This window comes from Mesoplodon bidens (assembly GCF_964165515.1).
Source record: "Mesoplodon bidens genome assembly, chromosome: 5".
In the NCBI taxonomy this organism is placed as follows: Eukaryota; Metazoa; Chordata; class Mammalia; order Artiodactyla; family Ziphiidae; genus Mesoplodon; species Mesoplodon bidens.
Window position 1 is genome coordinate 123,490,906 of NC_138161.1, and position 22,636 is coordinate 123,513,541.

Below are 22,636 nucleotides of genomic sequence, written 5' to 3' on the forward strand. Positions count from 1 at the left end.
ACGCTAATCAATGAATTTGGTAAAGTAGCAGGATACAAAATTAATGCACAGAAATCTCTTGCATTCCTATACACTAATGATGAAAAATCTGAAAGTGAAATTAAGAAAACACTCCCATTTACCATGGCAACAAAAAGAATAAAATACCTAGGAATAAGCCTACCTAAGGAGACAAAGGACCTGTATGCAGAAAACTAAAAGGCACTGATTAAAGAAATTAAGGATGATAGAAACAGATGGAGAGATATACCATGTTCTTGGATTGGAAGAATTAATATTGTGAAAAGGACTATACTACCCAAACTAATCTACAGTTTCAATGCAATCCCTATCAAACTACCACTGGCATTTTTCACAGAACTAGAACAAAAATGTTCACAATTTGTATGGAAACATAAAAGACCCCAAATAGCCAAAGCAATCTTGAGAAAGAAAAATGGAGCTGGAGGAATCAGGCTCCTGGACTTCAGACTATACAACAAAGCTACAGTAATCAAGACAGTATGGTACTGGCACAAAAACAGATATATAGATCAATGGAACAGGATAGAAAGCCCAGAGATAAACCCATGCACATATGGTCACCTTATTTTTGATAAAGGAGGCAAGAATATACAATGGAGAAAAGACAGCCTCTTCAATAAGTAGTGCCAGGAAAACTGGACAGCTACATGTAAAAGAATGAAATTAGAACACTTCCTACATCATACACTAAAATAAACTCAAAATGGATTAAAGATCTAAATGTAAGACCAGACACTATAAAACTCTTAGAGGAAAACATAGGCAGAACACCCTATGACATAAATCACAGCAAGATCCTTTTGGACCCACCTCCTAGAGAAATGGAAATAAAAACAAAAATAAAAAAGTGGGACGTAATGAAACTTAAAACCTTTTGCACAGCAAAGGAAAACATAAACGAGACCAAAAGACAACCCTCAGAATGGAAGAAAATATGTGCAAATGAAGCAACTGACAAAGGATTAATCTCCAAAATTTACAAGCAGCTCATGCAGCTCAATAACAAAAAAACAAACAACCCAATCCAAAAATAGGCAGAAGACCTAAATAGACATTTCTCCAAATAAGACATACAGATTGCCAACAAACACATGAAAGGAAGCTCAACATCACTAATCATTAGAGGAATGCAAGTCAAAACTACAATGAGGTATCACCTCACACCAGTCAGAATGGCCATCATCAAAAAATCTACAGACAATAAATGCTGGAGAGGGTGTGGAGAAAAGATACCCTCTTGCACTGTTGGTGGAATGTAAATTGATATGTCCACTATGGAGAACAGTGTGGAGGTTCCTTAAAAAACCAAAAAAAGAACTACCATACGACCCAGAAATCCCACTACTGGGCATATACCCTAAGAACACCATAATTCAAAAAAAGTAATGTACCAAAATGTTCATTGCAGCTCTATTTACCATAGCCAGGACATGGAAGCAACCTAAGTGTCCATCAACAGATGAATGGATAAAGAAGATGTGGCACATATATACAATGGAATATTACTCAGCCATAAAAAGCAACGAAATTGAGTTATTTGCAGTGAGGTGGATGGATCTAGTGTCTGTCATACAGAGTGAAGTAAGTCAGAAAGAGAAAAACAAATACTGTATGCTAACACATATATATGGAATCTAAAAAAAATAAAACAGGTTCTGAAGAACCTAGGGGCAGGACAAGAATAAAGACGCAGATGTAGAGAATGGACTTGAGGACATGGGGAAGGGGAACGGTAAGCTGGGACGAAGTGAGAAGGTGGCCTGGACATATATACACTACCAAATGTAAAATAGATAGCTAGTGGGAAGCAGCCGCATAGCACAGGGAGATCAGCTTGGTGCTTTGTGACCGCCTAGAGGGGTGGGCTAGGGAGGGTGGGAGGGAGATGCAAGAAGGAGGAGATATGGGCATATATGTATATGTATAGTTGATTCACTTTGTTATACAGCAGAAACTAACACACCACTGTAAAGCAATTATACTCCAATAAAGATGTTAAAAATAAATAAATAAAATGTTAATGTCTATAGCCTAAAAAAAGAAAGAAAAGAAAAAGTTTTAAAAATTATGAAACAGTGCACACATTCACACATATATACAATGGAATATTACACACACACACACACACACATATAATGGAATATTACTCAGCCATTAAGAAGAATGAAATAATGCCATTTGCAGCAACATGGATGGACATAGAGATGATCATACTGAGTGAAGTTAAGTCAGACAGAGAAAGACAAATATATGATAGAACTTATATGTGAAATCTAAAGAATGATACAAATGAACTATCTATGAAACAGACACAGACTCACAGACATAGAAAACAAACTTATGGTTATCAAAGGGGAAAGGTGGGGAGGAGGGATAAATTAGGAGTTTGGGATTGGCGTATACACAGTACTATATTTAAAATAGATAGCCAGCAAGGACCTACTGTATGGCACAGGGACCTCTACTCAATATTCTGTAATAACCTAAAGGGGAAAAGAATTTGAAAAAGAATAGATACATGTATATGTATAACTGAATCACTTTGCTGTACACCTGAAACTAGCATAACATTGTTAATCAACTATACTCCAATATAAAATAAAATTTTTTAAAAAGGGCGTATAAAACAATATACAGATACACATGGTGCACCATTCTGATTTGCTCTATTGGTTTCATCTGTCTCTTTATAAGAAATAAAATGTAAGAAAACACCATGACCTTTGTCCCTCTCTCTCTCCTCTCCCTCCCCTCTCTTTGCTAAGTAGCCACTATTTTACAGTTGGCATGTTTTTCCCATGCATGTTTTTGTTCTTTTACTACGTTAAGTGTATAGGCATTTACTTTTTAATGTGAGACTCTGTCCAGGACGTTACAGCAGAAATTACAACACTTGCCTCGACAGGCTTCCTGAGAAGATGCAGGAAAGAGCAGACAGCCGGGGCCCCGCCGACCCACCCGTCTCCAATGTGCGGTGGGAAAAACAGGACTCAAGCTAGCTTTGCACAATGCCATCAGGGAGGGTTAAATCAGAAAATCAAGTTCTGCTTATTCAGCTGATTTAAAAAGCTAAAATGAAAACTCATTTTGCCTTGCAGCCAAAGATGTCAAACACACAGTACCAAGAAAGTTGTACTGACAAACTCGGTCATTTTTGCCCAGCCCTGTGGGTTACATAGGCAAGATGTGTTTGTATATGTGGCGGTACCGTGTACCACGGATGTGAGGACTTCCAAAACAGCCATGCCAGGAGCCTGGCTCCATCCTACCAGCACCACAGGCAGGCTTTGATTTTGTCATCCACAAATGGCAAGATGTTACCTGCTGCTCATTGGCTGAACAAAAGTGATGTGGTGATGGCTTGGAGTTGAACTTCTTTCACACTTGGGAGCTCATAATGAAAACTCTATGAATGTATGGTTACCAAATGCATGATTCTACCCCTCTTAAAGTTAAAGAAGAAGAAAAGAGAGAGTAAGAGAGAGTGAGAGAAGGAAAGAAAGAGAATGAGAGAGAGAGAGAGGGAAGGAAGGAAGGAGGGAAGGAAGAAAGGAGGGAGAGAGAGAGGGAGGGAGGGAGGAAGAAAGAAAGGAAGGGAGAAAGAGAGAGAAGAGGGAAAGAAAAACTGTTTTTTTTTTTTTTTTTTTTTTTCCGCCCTGACTTTCCTACTTCCTTTAGCTTGGCTTCTTAGGATAACTTCTTCGTCATGTTTACAATGCCTTCACCTCTTATTCCTTTAAAAGTTTATAATTTAGCTCCTTTTAATTTTTCCCTTTTCTTTGTTTAGGGATGCCAAAGTTTAAAAATTATTGCAGTTGGTGGTATGGAGCCCTAGAAAAGTTTTATGTTGTTTCTGTTGTGTGTATGCCTGCATATATTTGTTTATGCATTATTTATCTATTGCCAATAGACCGCATCATTAAATTTCCAGCCAATTTTCTGCATATAAAAACAACACGAGACTGTTTTGTTTATCTGGATCCTGTTTCCTAGAAGTTTAGCTAAATGTCTTTCCCTGGTTTCCATTCATATATATATGTGTATGTATATATATTTACTCACATATACACATACACATTCATACACATATACATATGTGTATATGAATACGTATATACTATGTATTTTTATACACATACACACACCTCACAAACATGTGTGTGTGTGTTTGTTGAAACCCAGTTTTGAATTGCACGGCTAATTAGTGAATACATTCTCCTTGGTCAATGCATTCTTCACAAATTGGATCACATTGATCTCTCTTGTCCCCAGTGCCACCTCAGTAATACAAAACTCATCACTACAAATTGGAGTCCTTCATTTATCCCCCTTTTATCCATCAACCAGTTGGCTACAAGATCAGTTCCTCTAAAGCACCATCCTGATCATGCCTCTCCAAAATTGAAAAGCCTTTAATAGCTGTCTGATTGTGACCAATCTGCTAGGTGCCTCCATTCTATTCCTTTACAACCAAATCTCACTTCACCTCTGGATGCAAAGTACCCACTACATTTTCTAGACTCTTTGCAACCAGGAGTCGGTATGTGAGATTGTAGGCAGAAGCCGTGAAGTGGGAATTCAGGGAAGCCCTCCTAGAGAGGAAAGCCAGCTGGAAATGGGTGCCTTTGCCCCCTTCTTCCCATCTTTCCTGCTGCCTAGAATTTATGTGTGAGGGCTGGAGCTCCAGCAGTCATCTTGACCTAGGAAGGAACCTTGAAGATAAAGTCATATGCTTAAGAATAGAAATACAGAAAGATAGAACATACCTGAGTCCCTGATGATAAGAGAACCACCCCCAATTGCCCTGGAGAGAAAAATAAAATTTTGTGTGTTTGTCACTGTTATTAAGATTTTCTGCTATGGACAGGCCCCAAATAGTAGTTTATTCTCTCCACAAATTTAGGTATTTTTCTGCTCCAGCCAGTGTAATATGACGATTAGTTTCAATCCATTGCTTCTCTTTTTAAGACAGCGGCTCACAGATAGAAAGATCTGAGTTCAAGCCCAGCCCTGCCACTATGACAGCAAAATCTTCAGGCATTGCTCCTCAAACTTTACCCTCAGTTTCCTTGTCTGGAAATTGAGAATAATAATAATATGCACATTAAGGTGTTTGCTATTTTTCTTTCATCCAGTTTTTTAGTTGTTATTAGCCCAGCAGCACCAATAGAAAAAATAGTTGAGGGAGAAAGAAGGAGATAAAACTCAAATCAGGATATACTCCCACTTGTTCACAGACCTCATAAGCAGTTCAGGGGTTAAAAATGTCCAGGTTGCTAATTTTTAAAAGTCAACAGGAAAAAATATCCATTGATTGGACTTCAGTTATTGATGTTTTACTCTCATTCTCACAAATAACTGAAATCTGACTACACACACATTGCATTTTCCAAACGCTCCTTGACCTGCAGATGAATGCACACACACATACATACACACGTACATTTCAAGAACGTTGGCCCTGGGAGAATCACTTGCTCCAAGTCCCTGGAATGGAGAAGTCATACAATTCTTCTTGGTACTTGCCATTTGGATAAGCTGACTCAATGAATGACTTGAAGAAACAGTTCCTTTCAAATGGGCATTGAATTGCAAAAAAGCAAATCCTGTTCAAACTCTTCCATTGTGCCATTTCACTTCTGCTCTTATGCACATTAAACTAAATTGGTTGGATATAAACCTTGCTGAATTAAATTTGATTTGATGAGGACATTTGTGTGTCCGTGCAGGCAGAGTGCAGTATGTGTGGGTTTAAAAAAAATGTTCCTTTTACAAATGATTCTGTTTTGCCATTGCTTCATTAGTGAACTAAATTTTTGGTCATGTGGATACATTTTGTGAATGAAATAGATCTTGGCCCGTTGTTGGGAAATCACTAAAGTAGCAGTTTGTTCTTCTTGAAGAAAAGTCACACAGCCTCAGAGGCTGGAACATTCGGGTACAATCCGGGGTTGGTTGAATCTGTGGATGCAGAATCCACGGATAAGGAGGGCCGACTGTACTACACCGTTTTATGCACTTGAGGGCCTTGAGCATTTGGTCTATGTGGGGTCCTGGAACTACTCCCCCCAGATACAGAGGGACAACGATATCTTTAAATCCTTTCTGCCCTTGTTTCACGTGACCCTCACTTGCCCTCTCTTACTATCCCCCAACACTAATCACCACTTCCTTTTCAAAAGCATTCTCCTTGTTCTTCTCAGCCCGCTCTCCTCATGAGGCTCTAAAGGGCAAGTTGGCCACAGGGTCCTATCTGCCCGGGCTTAGGGCCTTAGCAGCATTTCAACCCAAATAATGACCTTCCATGTTACTGCCGGACTTCTAAAACACACAAATAGAAGAATTCAAGTAGGCTTGGCTCCAAGTATTTCCAGGGGAGAAAAGTCATTTTTAAAGGGTCCAGATGATTTATTGCAAGGATAGAGGTGTCACTAAAGGCCTGAATTCCAACGTGTCACCAGAAGTTCAACTCTAATAAGATATAGAAGAAGCAATCTTGTATTTCACAGGTCCCGAAAAAGCATTCAGATGAAGGAGCAAAGGTTAAAAAATTATGAACAATTTCCCGAGCATTACCAACAGTACATGTCAAAGTAATGCATGAATCAAGTATTGTACTCGGGATTTCCACCGCCAGGAATCCCATACATCATCCTTTAGCTGCATTACTGGCTAGAAGACCCCAGAAGGTATTCAGGGGTTCTGTTGTCTGAAATTCTCTGAGATTTTTTTTTCTGGTTTTGGTAATTATTGAACAAAGAAAGTTCAATAATTGGAAAAGCAGCGTGGTCTCTTGTCTTCTGCAACTTTGCATAATGACTGTAGATTCCACTCAATAAAGAGTGCACATAGCTTTAAGAAAGACCATTGGTATTTTCAGTATTTCAGGAAGCTCTCAGTATTTTCATTCACAAAACAGTTAGATTTTCTTTGCTTTATTTTCCTTCTTTTAATTTTTTAACAGAGGTATAATTTACGTATAGCAAAAGGAGACGAGTTTTGACAAATGCCATGTAACCCACACTTCTATGAAGACATACATTTCCATCACCCCAGAAAAATTCCCTGCATCCCTGCCCAGTCAATCTGGTCTCTCCCCAAAGTAACCACTATTTTGATTGCTATTACGTAGATTAGCTGTGCCTTTTTTAGAACTAAATAAAAATGGATGAATGCAGTGTACTTTTTTAGTGCTTAATGTCTCATGTTTTAAGCATCTATAAAATCACCTCTTAGTTTCCTTCTCTGTAAATTGAGGGGCTCGCCCTGTGAAGACAGTGTGCAAGTATTCTGAGGAGTCGTAGGTTTCTTGGTTGGGGGAGGGGACCTGAGAAGCCACCTTGATTGGGGGTGGGTGGAGTGGAGGCTGAAAACTGGGGTTCTCTCCTTCAAACAGAACAGCTGTACTTTTCCAGGTCTTACAAATTGCATTTCACTGGAAGATTGCATTTGGGTAAAGGGTTCTTTGTAAAAAAAAATAAAAAAGTTAGAGAACTGCAGGGCTAGCCGATCCTTACCGATCCTTTTCCCTGGAACCTTCTATAAATTACAAATAGCGTTTCTGATATGAGAGCTGGGATTGGTCCCCTGGAGAGAGAGCTGGGAGACAGAGGCCGCCAGACTGGGGGCCCCTGGGGAGGGTCTTGGCACCGAACACTGTAATATTAGTACCGGTTACAATCAGATAGTGCCACCTCAACTGAGGCGGCTGGACAATAGGCCAGAGGCCCTGGCGATGGAAGCACAAAGGCAGCATTCAAAAGGCCCGACTCCACAGCCAGCCAGTGCATCTATAGACGCCACAGACCCTGGCCCAGCCGGAATGTCACCTCACCGCCAGAAAGCCATTTTTCCTGGTTAGCTTTTAAACTGCTAAAAATAATAAACACAGAAAGGAAAGTGCTGACACAACCCTAACTGCAGAGACAAACTGCAACTGTTGTTATAATAATGTAAACAAACTGGGTTCCAAATGACATCCTAGTGTTCCAAACTGAACAGGCTGCCTGCTATTTCCAAAACATCTGGGGACTGGAGGGCAGTTGTATGGGCTTGTCAGTAATGGAAGGGGGTCTTCACTGCACAGGTGCACATGCCCTACCTGACTTGCTCTGACCAAGGGTGAGCTGATCCTTTTGGTTTTTTTAGCGCTCAAGGAAAAGAGAGATTGGAAAGGACTGTGGTCCTCCATCAAGCATTTTTCCACATAACAAATGAAAAATGTGCTCCTTTCTCTCTCTGTCCAGTTATTACTCCTTTTTCCCCCAAATGAATTTGAAGCATCCTTCTCACCATTATGTTTATTTTTAACCCATCGAATGTTGTATATTCCTCCTGAATACCTACAGAGTTCAAAACCATCTTAAATAACAACAGCAGCAATGCCATAAACTAGAAGATCATTCCCATAATGCTGAAAAGTGGCAATCATAAAATCACGAATCTGATTACCCCCAGAGTTCAAAACCATCTTAAATAACGGCAGCAGTAATGCCATAAACTAGAAGATCATTCCCATAATGCTGAAAAGTGGCAATCATAAAATCAAGAATCTGCAAACAGCCAAGTCAAGCCCAACATCTGACCTGACAATCCATGAAATCCCGTGTGGAACTTGGTACCCACGCAGGACTGCCAATGGGAGGGAAAATGCAGATCTGGAAAAAAGGAAACACAAGAAGATAAATAGGTGTTTTTTTTTTTAAACTCCCCCAACATTTGCTTAATTCGCCACTGCTCTTCTTTCTATGTTTAAATGGGGTCTGGTTTCAGAGCTGTCTCTGATTTTGAATACATGCAAACAGACTTAGATAAAATCTCATTCCAAAGGGGAGCTGGTTTCAGAGAAAGGGACTTTAACACAAGGATTGTAATAACACATTATAGGCATGAGACAATGCTTGTGGATCCCAAGAACCTACTTTTCTGCACAGGACTCCGGGGTTTTGGATTCCCAGCCTCAGAAGAGGACTAAAAGGCAAATGTGAATCAAACAATTTAGAACTTTTGTGCTAAAAAGGGTCCAGCTGGGTGTCAGAGGATGGTTCCCAGGATAGGTCCCAGCAAATCTCAGCTGGGGCTGTGCCCCTGTGAGACGTCAGGATGGGGGACCTGAGAGGAAGCTACGGAGCTGTCTAGATGGTGTCAAGTGCGGTGTTGTTGGGGACTCTTCCCCCAGGTGTAAACAGATGAAGGAGAAACCAGGGCATCTGTTCCTGCAGCAGATGACATCTCCAAGTGTCTGTCTGCCCAGCAAGCGAGGGGCTTCTTTTTCCATGGCTGTGGCCCCACAGTTGTAGTTGTTCTTGTGGGAAACTTAGAGATCATAGGGAAGCACAGGTTGGCAGGACAAATGTCTGGATCCCCTCTGCCCAGAATGGACCATTGACAACATTTTGTCCCATCTGCTCTTTTTTTTTTTTAAATAAATTTATTTATTTATTCATTTATTTAATTTTTGGCTGCATTGGGTCTTCGTTGCTGCGCGTGGGCTTTCTCTAGTTGCAGTGAGCGGGGGCTACTCTTCATTGCGGGGCGCAGACTTCTCATTGTGGTGGCTTCTCTTGTTGCAGAGCACAGGCTCTAGGCATGCAGTCTTCAACAGTTGTGGCACACGGGCTTCAGTAGTTGTGGCTCACGGGCTCTAGAGCGCAGGCTCAGTAGTTGTGGCGCATGGGCTTAGTTGCTCCGCGGCATGTGGGATCTTCCCGGACCAGGGCTCGAACCCATGTCCCCTGCATTGGCAGGCGGATTCTTAACCATTGTGCCACCAGGGAAGCCCCCCCCCTTTTTTTGTTGTTGTTAAATAAAATAGAGCATAGGTATAGTCTCCTTGACAACCCACTCCAAGGCCAGACCATGAATTTGTATCTTGCCAGTACATTTTTTTAAAACATTTACATACAGGATGAGTATCCAGGACAATGAACAGTGCTTGTGTGTTTTTCATTCACCTATATGATATGAACCTACATATGTGTATCTATCGTTCTACACTTGGACTCTCAACATCATGTGTGTGAACTGACCATGCTGACTGCACTAAGTCTCAGCTCAGTCACTGCCTTTCCACCTAACACCATGAAAGCACCTGTCATACCATTAAACTGTGTGCTGGTTACGTGTGTGTGCGTGCATATGTATGTATGCATGTGCATATTTTCTCTGCAACTCCACTCTGAGCTTCCCAAGATGCTGCTCTGTCTTCTCTGCTATGGTTCCATGCAGAGTGGACAGTCAGTGTACTGAAAGGTAAAACATATTTGTTAAAAATTGATCTGCTTATTATTAATTTTCCTCCCTTTTCAAACAACATTAAGGAAGAATTTGAGGTGGTATTTGTTTTCTTCAAAGTCTCTCTCCACTTGCTTTTGTCGTAAATATTGAAATCCCAAGTTGTCAGTATCACTGTACTGTTTGCAAGAACATTGGAAGCTCTAATATTTTAAGGCTGAAGACCAAGATATTTAAGGAGCATATTTACAAAACAGACTCACAGACATAGAAAACAAATTTACCGTTACCAAAGGGGAAAGGGTGGGGAGGGGGAAGGATAAATTAAGAGTTTGGGATTAACAGATACACACTACTATATATAAATAAACAACAAGGTCCTAATGTATAGCACAGGAAACTATATTCAATATCTTGTAATAACCTATAATGAAAAAAATATGAAAAAATATAACTGAATCATTTTGCTGTACACCAGAAACTAACACAACATAGTAAATCAACTATACTTCAATTAAAAAAAGAAAAAAAAAGAAGCATATTCTAAAAGCGTTCTCAAAGACTAAATTGACAAGCCAGAAAGAAGCTTTTGTTTGTAACTGTTGTGGTTTTAAATGTGAATAGATATGCACCGCTACCCTTGTCACTAATACCTAAAAACAATCAGTGCCTTATATGTAAACAATATTGAACCTCAACTTATGTTTTGAAGGTATAATTCTGATTTATACTTTGAAGAATATACATGAACCTGACTCAGTGAAAACAACCTAAACATTCTCACATAATAATTAGTAACAATAAGCAGTTTAATATATACCACTTCTTAAGCACATTTTGTGGGTTGGGTTATGCTAATTATCTCACCTAATTTCACTTAATTTAATCCTCACAATGATCAGATGAGGTAGGTATTATTAATAACCCCATTGTTTAGATGAGGAAACCCCATTGTTCAGAGCCGGAGAAAGATTTAAAATTATGCCCAAAGCCAGTGAAAAAGAGGCTAACTGGGATTCTCGCTCAGGCAGTAGGATGTCATGGGCTTCATTGTGAATTACTGAGAACACGCTCAGGTTTAAAGATTAAAACAGCAGAGAAGACAACTGGAAAACAGTGCCACTGAAGTGGCTTCCAAGTTTTGCTATAATACAAACAGACAGCATCTCTTTCATGGTGTGGCTCAAATCAAGAACAAACCAAATTAGAGTCCTCCAAGAAGACAAACTCAAAGTGATTTCCTAGTAATGAAGGAAATGAAATTTAAAGCAGCAAGGTCAAGCCCCAGACCTTTCCAACTTAAACATTCCCATTTTTAATTCTTCTTCTCTTTAGAAAACAGGGAGCCATGGATTTGCTCATGGCTCAAAGGAGGCTGCCCGGTTTGTTTACACAAGATTCAAAGCAAAAATGAGAATCACTCCCTGGGACAACTTTAGCCCAGAATGCGTGTTCCTTACACATTTTTAATTGGGACACAAATATATTAACAGTGTGGTTATTTTGTACTCAAAATATTCTGTTTTGTAACTGATTCATATTTATATTTGGAAGGCATTTATTTCTGAGCATGAAACAGTTCATTTTGTTAAGCCATGTGACCTGAGGTAAGGTTGGCCCCATTTCCCATGACTGCTCCCAATTAATGTGAATTGAAGGTTAAAGGATAAATAAAGTCCCTTTAGCTTGGTTTATTAATATGTTAGTTATAAATGGCTCTTTACTTGGTCTATGTTCTTCAGTCTGTAATTATGTACAAATGAACTCTACAGAACAAACTAGCCAATACACAATGTGTATTTTATTGCAAAATTTTCATTTAAAAGGGGTTACTATTATGGCGATACATTAATGTCATCTATCTCTCTACTTCTTTGGTCTTGGCTCTCTCATCAAACCTGTGGAGCCTGATGTAGACTGACTGCATTGTATTCACGGTCACATCTTCGGCCCTCCCTGTCCCTACCCTTTGTCATGTAACTTTGCAGTTCCTCTTACTAAAGAGGTTCAGCTGATATGCCTGCCCCCTTTGATTTTGGCTTTGGTCAGGTGACTTGCTTTGGCCAATGGAATGTTAGCAGGTATGTTCCATCTAGAGGTTTGAAAAAGTTCTTGTTATGTTTATGTGTTTGCTTTGCTCCTCTGTAACTGCCGTGAGAACATGCCTGGGCTAGCCTGTCATGGCTGAGAAACACAGAGTGGTGTTGACTCACGTCTCAGCCAAGGCCATCCTAGATCAGCCTAGAGCAGCCAAGCCCCACACATAGGACAGCACCCAGGCAAGATACACAGAACCACCCAGCTGACCAGAGATGCACGAGTGGGCCCAGCTGGACCTCAAAGGACCAGCCAGTAGCCAACCCTCAGACTTGTGAACTTATGAATGCCAAGTGTTTCAAACCATTGAGTTTTGAGGTAATGTGTTACTTTCCCAGGTAACTGTACAAAATGTTGTTGTGTACTAGATATAACCGATATAGGACCTACCCCTGGCTCTCTCAAAAAACAGATGTCCCCATAGAAGACAGTTTAAAATTTAGGCAATCAGACTCATCAACTATCCACCAAATGCCAGCTGTTTCAGTCAAGGTTCAACTAGGAAAATATAAAGTAGTCTAAGGATTTCAACAGAAGGACTATAATGCAGGGAACTGATCACACAGAAGGAAAGATGTGAAGGCAAACGGGGAAGCAGGAGCCATCCAGGAACTCAGTCATTGCAGAAAGTCCCTGAGCAACAGGAACAAAGCACAGAAGTGTCGGTGATGGAGCCCAGGGGACAGGGCCACACCACAGAAGCTGACAGCTCAGAAGCCCTCCCTAGTAGGAGCTGAAGCCCCAGAGGAGACGATCTGCCATCAGAGAGATGGTCTGAGTGTGAGAAAGGAGCACCTGGCTTCCCTCTTCCCTCAGGGCCTTCCAAGGCTGACCCCAGAGTCAGGAACCTGGACAGCCCTGTTTTTGGGGGTTTTTTGGGGGGTTTTTTGACTTGTAACTTCAAACTCCAATAATTTGCATCTCATATGCCTTCCACCTTTCATTTGCCTTTGCTAGCCAGCCTTCTCAGTTACTTTCTTGTAGGTTATTATATAATATAAAGAGAGTAAACACATAAAGTCTAGCAAAAAAACCCCACAATTCCCTAGGCTTGTTATCCTTCTTATCTTCCCCATCAGGTCAGTCACACCAGGGAAGGGCAAGCAAGGGGCCTGAGGGCAAATAGGCACACAGTTCACCATGACGGGCAAGACACCACAAGGCATTCACCGGTGCTGAGAGCTCTGTCCGCAGAAATAATGGAGAGAACAGACACTGGGCTTGAAGGTTAGAAAGGGCCTGAACAGGTGGAAAAGGATATTCAGGTAGCAGCACCAGTGGGAGCAAAGTGCAGGAACCATGGAGGGAAAGACCAAGTGTTCTGGTTAGGTTTAGAGGTTGTGTATTTGGGAGGAAGGTGCAGGGGAGAAGAGGGGGGCAAGGAGGCTACAAAGGTGAGAGCTTGAAAGAGTTGGGACCCCTGAAAAGAAAAGAAAACTATGTGATGTAACAGAGGTGCTAATTGTCCCTACGATGGCAATTATCTTACTATATATAAATGTGCCAGTGTAACATGTTATATACATTCCACAATGTAATATGCCCAATATATTTTGGTAAAAAAAAAAAAGAGTTTGGAGACCCATCTAAGCAGATTGGACTTCTTTCTGTCCTGAAGGCAATGGGAAATGAATCGGTTCTGAGAAGATAGTAATATGATCCAAATTGTGTGTTAGAAATATTACTCTGATAAAAACGTGAGGGGTAGATGGGAGGGAGAGAACCAGACTAGGGATCTGTAATTAAGCGTAGACCTCACAGAGCTCACAACCCTCCTGAACACATTGGCAGGAGTCTGGGCAAGTGTTCAGTTTTCTGAGAGATGGGACAGAGCTTTCACATGGTTTTCAGTGGAGCCCGTGACGCTTGACCCCATCCAACACTGTGAACGCTACAAGCAGGACAGTCATCTAGAGAGCTCCTCTAGTCATCATTTTAATGAGGATCAAAAATGTAACCATGGCAATGGGAATGGAAAGGGGTAAACGACATGAACATTTGTAAGACACTATCTAAAATAATCTAGATAAATATGAACAGAAATGAAACAAGATCAAGAGAGACTAAAAGCTTTAATTCTGTAAATGAAGTACAATGTATACAAATATTGAATCACTGTGTTGTACACCTGAAACTGATATAATATTGCAAATCAACTATACCTCGATTTTTAAAAAAGGGTACAGAAAAAAAAATAAAAAGGTTTAATTCTGGGCCACCTCCATCTGCTATTCCTTTCTTTCCCCTATGAAACGGAGGAAGCAACTCATGTTTCCAAGATACTGTAAAGAGTCATTCAATTGAAAAGTTCCAAGATAAACACATGGCACGTATATCACCACTGTCCCCTTTCCATGTCGTCACAGATATTACTAATCAAACGCAATCTTTCCTTACTGCTGAGTCCAAACCCAATCTCCAAACCCCTCTGAAATAGCTCCTCAGGCAGCCACTAGAGTGATTGCTTTCTAGAGTGACTGTTTTTATTTATTGTATTGACCGTTCTTTGGTTTCATAAGGATGAAGTACCAATGAATGGATCACTTAGCATAAGGTATTATATACTCGTATGATCTGTATACACATACTTATAGGTGTATTTCCCACACATGGGAAACTTACATACAATTGGGCCACCTGCTAGATCTTACCCAAGTTTGTGAGTCCACTTAATGTTAACTCAAAGCAATTAAATACAGATTTGGATGAAGCTGAATTAGGAGGAAAATGTTTGCATACATGAAAATTTATTCTATTATTGAATGATCATAGTAAATGTTTAAAATCAGCACATGTCATCATAATCAGCTACTAGTGATTCATTGTTTGGTAAAGTCTTAATTGCAATCACCGGCAAGTAGGTATATCGTGTTACCATGAGCCATCCTTTTCTCAGAGTATTAATATGTTGACCCTTGGGTTGGTATTTGAATGCCACCATGACAGTTTTCTAACCTTGGGTGTTTTCCATCTGACATTGGAAAAGAGGTGTTATTATCAGAGTTGCCTTCTATAAAGGACCATAATAAAGACAGCTTCAGATAAGCCAAGTTTTTTCTACTTGTACTTTGGATCAACAAGAAGGTAACTGTTGTCTATATTAACATGAAGATGTTTCCTGGTCCCCTCAACCCCAAACCCCAAAGTTTGATCTGTTCAATTCCAAAGAAACTTTTGGAAAATTGTGTATATACAAAAATATTCCCAGAAAAAGAGAAGAAAAAAAAAAGTCTCTAATGTAAAAAATTCCCAGGACTCATTATTTGACCATGACCCATAATGAGAAGTTTGTTTTAATCTATAACACATGTCCATATATTTAGATGTGTGTCTGTATAGCTAACTAAAATATAAGCCCCATAAGATAGTATTCTTGCTTATGTGATGTACTTGGATATTTTCTATTCCATTCAACACTATCCTATTCTATTCTTTTTTATATACTATTTCATTAAAGAAAAGTTAGTAATAACCTGTGAAATTGATTTCATTACCCACGAATAGGACCCAACCCACTGTTTGAAAAGCACAACCGTAGCAAAATAAAGTGCTCTGACTTTATTCACCAATGTAAACATATCCACAAAACATCAATCCTGGGCAATTTAGCAGGGAAAAAAATCTCTTGGCTCTCTGTCTAGTATCCTGGATGAAACTAAGTTTTGCTGAGCCAATTTTTGTACTTCGTGGTTGACAATGACTGAAAACTGAAAGGCAGAGATCAAATCCTCACTCTCCTTCTCATCACATCTCTTCCGCTGGGTCATTTATACCGTGCAAGTATCTCGTTATTCAATTTTGCTGTCATTTACTGTTCTTTTTCCAAAAGCAATGGAAACGCAGGATCGGTTTACTGTCTCCTGTCTTTGGTAGAATTAGATGATTCTCTCTCCTGGCCCCTTTGAACAAAGATGCCATTCATCCCTCTGGAGAACCACCTCCGGGGGATCTGCAAACAAAGCACGGCAGGGAAACCACTACTCACGAAGGAGCAACAGCAGAATCGGGCGTTGAGGCTGTTCGTCTGATTACAGACCAGAGAGAACTTTGCAATGATTCTTTTGACCGAGTGCACACAACTGGAATTGGAGCAACATAGATAACTGTAAAAACAAACAGTAAAAGGCTATATAGCTCCAAATTCAGTGGCACCTACCAAAAGAAAGCTATTTCTTAAAGAATTAAAAACTATTTCCTCTTTCTAAACGAAAAAAAAAATGAACAGGTACTATAGAATCCTCATAGCAGAGAATCTTTGGAGGCTTTCTTGCCAGTCCTCTGGTGCTAGTATATTCTTTCTTACCTGTGACTTCTTTGACATTCATCTGTTTTCTGTGTGCCCTTCCCCACACCCCTACTCATCCAACTAGTAAAACATTAGTGAGTGTATCAAAGCCTGAGGTTTCCCACGTTCTTTATTCAGCATTTCTTCTTCCCAGAATTTATCTTAAATAAATGATTATGGATATATATATATATATATATATATATACAAAGCCTCAGTGAAAAAGATGTTCACTTAGTGTTAACTATAACACGTAGTGTTATCTATAATCTAAAAGGGCTCAAAGGATATACAATTAATTGCTAAAAGTGGTCATCTTTGGGTGGCTGGGTTATAGTGGTTTAAATTTTATTCTGTATACTTACCTATATTTTCCAAATTTTCCAAAATAAAAATAAGACAAAGGAATTGAAAAGGACACACGTGTGCTTGTACTTGTTACTGAAACACTGGTGGATCTCCAGGTAGATTTTCACCAGGCCCAAGGATGCACATGTATGATCATGCCCTGAGACACTATAATATCTCTTCATGCTGAATATATATATATATATATATATATATATATATATACCAGCAATTTCATCCTCAAACTCAACAGAAATGTGTACACATGTTCACCAAAAGACCTGTACAAAAATAAATGTCCATAGCTGCACTTCTCATCATAGCCAAAGCTGTAAACAAGCTATTCACCAATGGATATGTGCCCACAATGAAATATATAAATCACAACTTATGGAATGTCTCACAAACATAATATTGAGCAAAGTAAGTCAGACACAGGAATACATTCTACATGAGCCCTTTATGTAAAGTTCAAAACAAAGCAAAATTAATCTGTAGCTTTAGAACTCAGTTAAGTTCAGTCTTTTGGAAGAGAGACTGAAGGGGGGAAGTTGGAGAGTTTCTCCTTCCTGTCAGTTGTTCCATTTCATGATCTAAATGGTGGTTACATGGGTGTTTACATTTTGTGAAAATGTATCAAGCTGTATGCTAATGACTTGTATACTTAGTTGCAACACATTAATGGTCCCTGGAACCACCTTAGTAAGTAACCATCATTTTTACTACAACAGATGTATGCATTTTACTGTATGTTTTAATGGAATGTATCTACATTTTGCTTCAAAAAATAACTTTGTTTACAAAACTTTAAGAAATATCACCCGTTTCCTACTTAGCATTCATAAGAACATTGACATACATGGTAAGGAGCATGGTAGGACCTAAAGTACACATCAGGGTAAATTTCAGACATCTTGTAGAGTGTAGGGTGATGCTGTTATGTATATGGGGGGGAGGAAGGGGGGAGGCTGAAAGAAATAGCCTTAAATTACCAGGGTTTTCTGTAAGGAGGTTATTTAGTATGTCATTCATTTTTTCTCTTTGTGAAGGATAGCAAAAAAAGTTTTTTCCTTCTGCATAGTTGTAGGAAATGAGCAGCAAAAATGGTATAACGTTTCCCTATTCCCATTGGCTTCTGGAAAACTCAGCCCTAAATTTGTGCATACCCACAGGTCAGTGGTTTTCAAATTTTCTTTTTACTACGGCTACAGTAAGAAATACACTTTGTATCATGACCCAGTGTACAGTTATATTTTTGTAAATAATATCCTTACTTTGTGCAATGACCTCTGATATTTTCTATTGTATTCTATCCTAGCCCTTCACATCCCATTCCGTTAAAAATGGTGGTCACTCACTTAAATGATTTCATGGACCATTAACGTGTTGCAGCTAAGTTTGAAAAATGTGTTCCAGAGTTCCTGGCAAATATTAGACACTCAGTAAAAAGTTATTAAATGTACAATGGTACAGATTTGCATATTAACCTAATCTGCAGCTCATTATTAGTGTCTATACCTGTTTTCCTTTGCTTCTTGGTTTTTCTTATCCTTTACAACTTATGTTTACTTATTATGGTATTTGTATCTTTATAAGCTGTCATCATCTTTTCCAGAAAAAGCCCTCATAAAATGTTTTCAAAGTCACACAGTAAATCAGTCAGGGCAGAGCCACAAGAGGAAAGGTCCTCCCAAGTTGCCAGGCCCTGCTTCTCTGGGAACAGGAACTTCAATACCTGTAATAGAAACACCTGTGGTCCAACCACTGCAAAAATGTCTGCGGCGAGAGCAGATGGTGACGATGACCATGTGACGGGAGCTCACCTCTAACCTTTTCGGGAACAATATACACTCTTGCTTTCCATGAAGTTCTCTTGCATTTCCGACAGCTGGGAGAGAGAGAGCCAGCTCATTCCAAGAAACACAAAGACACTTTTGAAAGAGGAACAAAGGGTTCTACAGTTGACAATGAAGAATGGTGTGAGCATCTCTGTGCATCTCTGTGATAAAGGAGTTCATGTTCTTGAGTTTCCTTTATCTTTCTTTTCAGGGTGTAAAGTCTTTCTCAGGTCACTGAAGTTGTGTGTCTACAGGAGAACTAGCAAACATGTTGGAAGGAGTTAGTCCAGGCATGTGAGAAGAAACCTTATCTTTCTAACCCAGGAACACATTTCGCCTTAATAAAACTTTTATTTTAAAACATCCTCTCAGGTCCTATCGAACAAAACTTTCCCTACAAAAGGTTCTTGGATCACTTTTGGGCAAGTTGCCATCTTGGCTTATCTTCCACACCCAAAGAAAGAAAAATATGTTTTGGGCCAAGCACCATGGTCCACTTTGGTAATGTTGTTTTTGTGAGGACAGGTTGTGGGTAAAGAGGGACATGAACATGACTGGTCTTTCCTTTAGCAGAAAAGGATCATGAGGAATTTAACAGGGCTGAAATGGATCAATTGTTTCCTAGGATGTGGAGTCTAGGCTTTGTTTCTGCTTTAGCCCCAAGAGAGCATGGATGATCCCAAGGAAATAACCAAAAATGCAAACTAAGAGTTACATGCACAGATGTCTACAGAGGTATATTTGCCTTAGTAGCATGAAGTCAGAGCAGTCTCTAAGTCTCAAACTGCGGGGAAGACTTTTAAAAAGGAATTGGGCAGCCATTAAAACTAATACTCACAAATCACAGTGTGAGAAATAACCACAATAAAATGTTAAATGCAAAAAGCAGGTTGAAGAACTATACATACAAAATATGAATTTGACCATTTTAAAGCACATATGTATTATATTTGCATAGAAAAAGATTTGGAAGAAACACTCCAAAATGTTGAGGAGCTATAACACTAGCTAGTGAAATCAAGAGTGAATATTAAGTATTTTTTTAATTCATTTATTATTTATCTCTTATTTATTATCTTTTTTTTCAAAATTTCCATTGTACACATGGATTGCTTTTACAGCTAGATGAAAGTTATTGTAAAAAATGTAATGATGCATTTCTTTATAAATTCTAGTTTGTTCATTTGCTGACTCATAAATAGCTGGAAACTTTGTCCATTTTCTCTTTAATGACAACTTAAGGAGTTAAATTTCTAACTTAACACGGAGAACAGGAAGACTGGATGCCTCAGTGAATCTTATGCAAAGAAAAAGAAAAATCTTATGCAAACAAAAAGAAGAATGAAACATGGGTTCTTACCCTCTGAACATATTTCCATGAAGGAAGACCAACTTAAAAAAACCTTTTTTTCTGATATATTTATTTTTCATGTGGGTTGTGTGGACGAGTTTAATACCGTAGCTTATAAATAACATTAGAGGTTTAGATGACCAATCTGAAAGCCCACTCAGTTAATGTAAATGTCACACACATGGATGAGTTCCCTTTGGCATAGTTCCCCAGCCCTACAGCAACTACTGGCATCCAGCTGGCGACAGTGAGCAATAGAGTAATCTCTACAGCTATTTGAAAAGGAATGAAGGCAGTACAAAGAAGTGAGCCTACTGTCCTCAAGCGGGGACCACAGGATAGTCACAATTAGTTTAGCCGGCATACCAGGTTAGTATAGGATACTGCCAAAGGCTTATTGTTGCACTGGCAGATTCAGGGAGGAAAAAGATAGGTTAATCTGTTTTATCAATTGTTTCTCTGACTTTGTATATCTGATGGATAATTCCATACGGTCAGAAAGAAAACTCCTATGGTAGCTCTAATTTTACCTTTTTAAGGAACCTCCATACTATTCTCCACAGTGGCTGCACCAATTTACATTCCCATCTACCATATGATCCAGCAATCCCACTCCTGGGCATATATCCAGAGAAAAACATGGTCTGAAAGGATACATGCACCCCAATGTTCATTGCAGCACTGTTTACAATCACCAAGACATGGAAGCAACCTAAATGTCCATCGACAGAGGAATGGATAAAGAAGATGTGGTACATATATACAATGGAATATTACTCAGCCATAAAAAAGAATGAAATAATACCATTTGCAGCAACATGGATGGACCTAGAGATTGTCATACTGAGTGAAATAAGTCAGACAGAGAAAGACAAATATCATATGATATCACTTATATGCGGAATCTAAAAAATTTGATGCAAATGAACTTATTTACAAAACAGAAACAGACTTACAGACTAAGAGAACAAATTTATGGCTACCAGGGGGGAAGGGTGAGGGAATTTCGGATTGACATGTACTCCTATATTTAAAATGGATAACCAAGAAGGACCTACTCTGTGACACAGGGAACTCTGCTCAATATTCTGTAACAACCTAAATGGGAAAGGAATTTGAAAAAAAACAGATACACGTATATGTAAAACTGAATCACTCTGTTGTACACCTGAAACTAACACAACATTGTTAATCAACTATACTCCAATACAAAATAAAAAGTTAGAAAAAAGAAAAGAACTATAAAATCTTGTTACTAGCAAGCCACTTAACCAATTAAGAAATTTGTTTTTTTATTCCTTAATTTAACTAAAAAAAAATCGAATAAAGCAAGTCCATGAAGCAAATTGTAAATACTGAGACTTTGGCAACAAAGCTACCCCAATCCCTCACTAAACTCTGCTAAAATTTATAAAGTTTCTTACTAATGTGGATGGGGTACCACCTATGGTTGGCAGCCTTACACCCTTGCCCTCAATTAAAGTTCCTAAATAAAGAGTGTTAAAGGAATTTCAGATGCTATCACAAAATGGATAGAAACTCGTTTACTTTGGAGAAACACGAGGCATACAGGGTCACTAGGACCTACCCATTGCATTTTCTGGTCTATAATGGGAAGGTAAACTTTTCGACACCTTGGGGCCTTTTCCAGTCCTCAGGCTGAGACATTTACTACTGCTTTGGAACAGACACACTGGAGGGGAGAGAAGGGAGCCCGAATGGAAGAGGAGAAGAGAGCATGGCTGTGTTCTGTCTGGGTTTCTGCTCTCAGAGAAGGGGTTTCAGCGTCAACCTGCGAGTAAAAGTGAAGAAAGCCAAATTTCCAGGTTAAATAAAGACCTTGGTTTGGAACCAAGATTACGAATCCCCTGGGGCTGTGCATCCATGTCCCATGGCACCACCCCAGGCAGCTCCCAGCTCTGGATGCTCAGGCTGGTTTTCAGAGATTCTGGATGGAGGAGACCACAGAAGGCTCAAAATCAAAGGGGGAAGGGTTTCTCCTTAAGTCCACACTGATATACATAAATCCGTGAATGCATAAATAGGAGAGAAGTAAAAGTTCTTCTGCAGAGTAGAACGCCAACTAATAAATACAGAAGGAACGACAGAGTTAGAAAACCATCAATGGATGTTAAAACTAGTGGGGAAAAATTTAAGGAAGAAATGGTATTCGTATAGTCTCAAGATACTTCCTCCCAAATAACATGCTAATTCCAAAGAGGAAAGTAGTAACCCTACGGGGGTGGGGGGGTGGGGGGGGTGGATGGGTGGGGGAACCTGGCAGACAGCACTTTAACTAAGTGATCAAAACTAACATCACCACTAGTGGAATGAACTGACCTCATGTGTTCTGAGAAGGACACAAGGTCACTATTGTGGCTTTCCTTCCAAAAAGGCATCACCTGAATCTAACATTGAGGAAACATCAGAAATCCAATTCTACGAAAGAATTGGCCTGTA

The 22,636-nt window shown here is 39.5% G+C and overlaps 1 protein-coding gene across 9 annotated transcripts in view; it reads right to left on the reverse strand.

Moving 5' to 3' along the window:
- The window catches only part of THRB (thyroid hormone receptor beta), a 383,013-nt gene that overhangs the window by 218,105 nt on the left and 142,272 nt on the right, over positions 1 to 22,636 (reverse strand). For 8 of the 9 annotated variants that reach the window (XM_081235681.1, XM_081235682.1, XM_081235679.1 and 5 more), the window contains one exon: positions 8,610 to 8,681. The exons of the other annotated variant lie outside the window; for it this stretch is intronic. The gene's annotated coding sequence lies outside the window, so the exon portion shown is untranslated. The remainder of the gene's footprint in view (positions 1 to 8,609; positions 8,682 to 22,636) is intronic. 9 annotated transcript variants of the gene reach the window in all.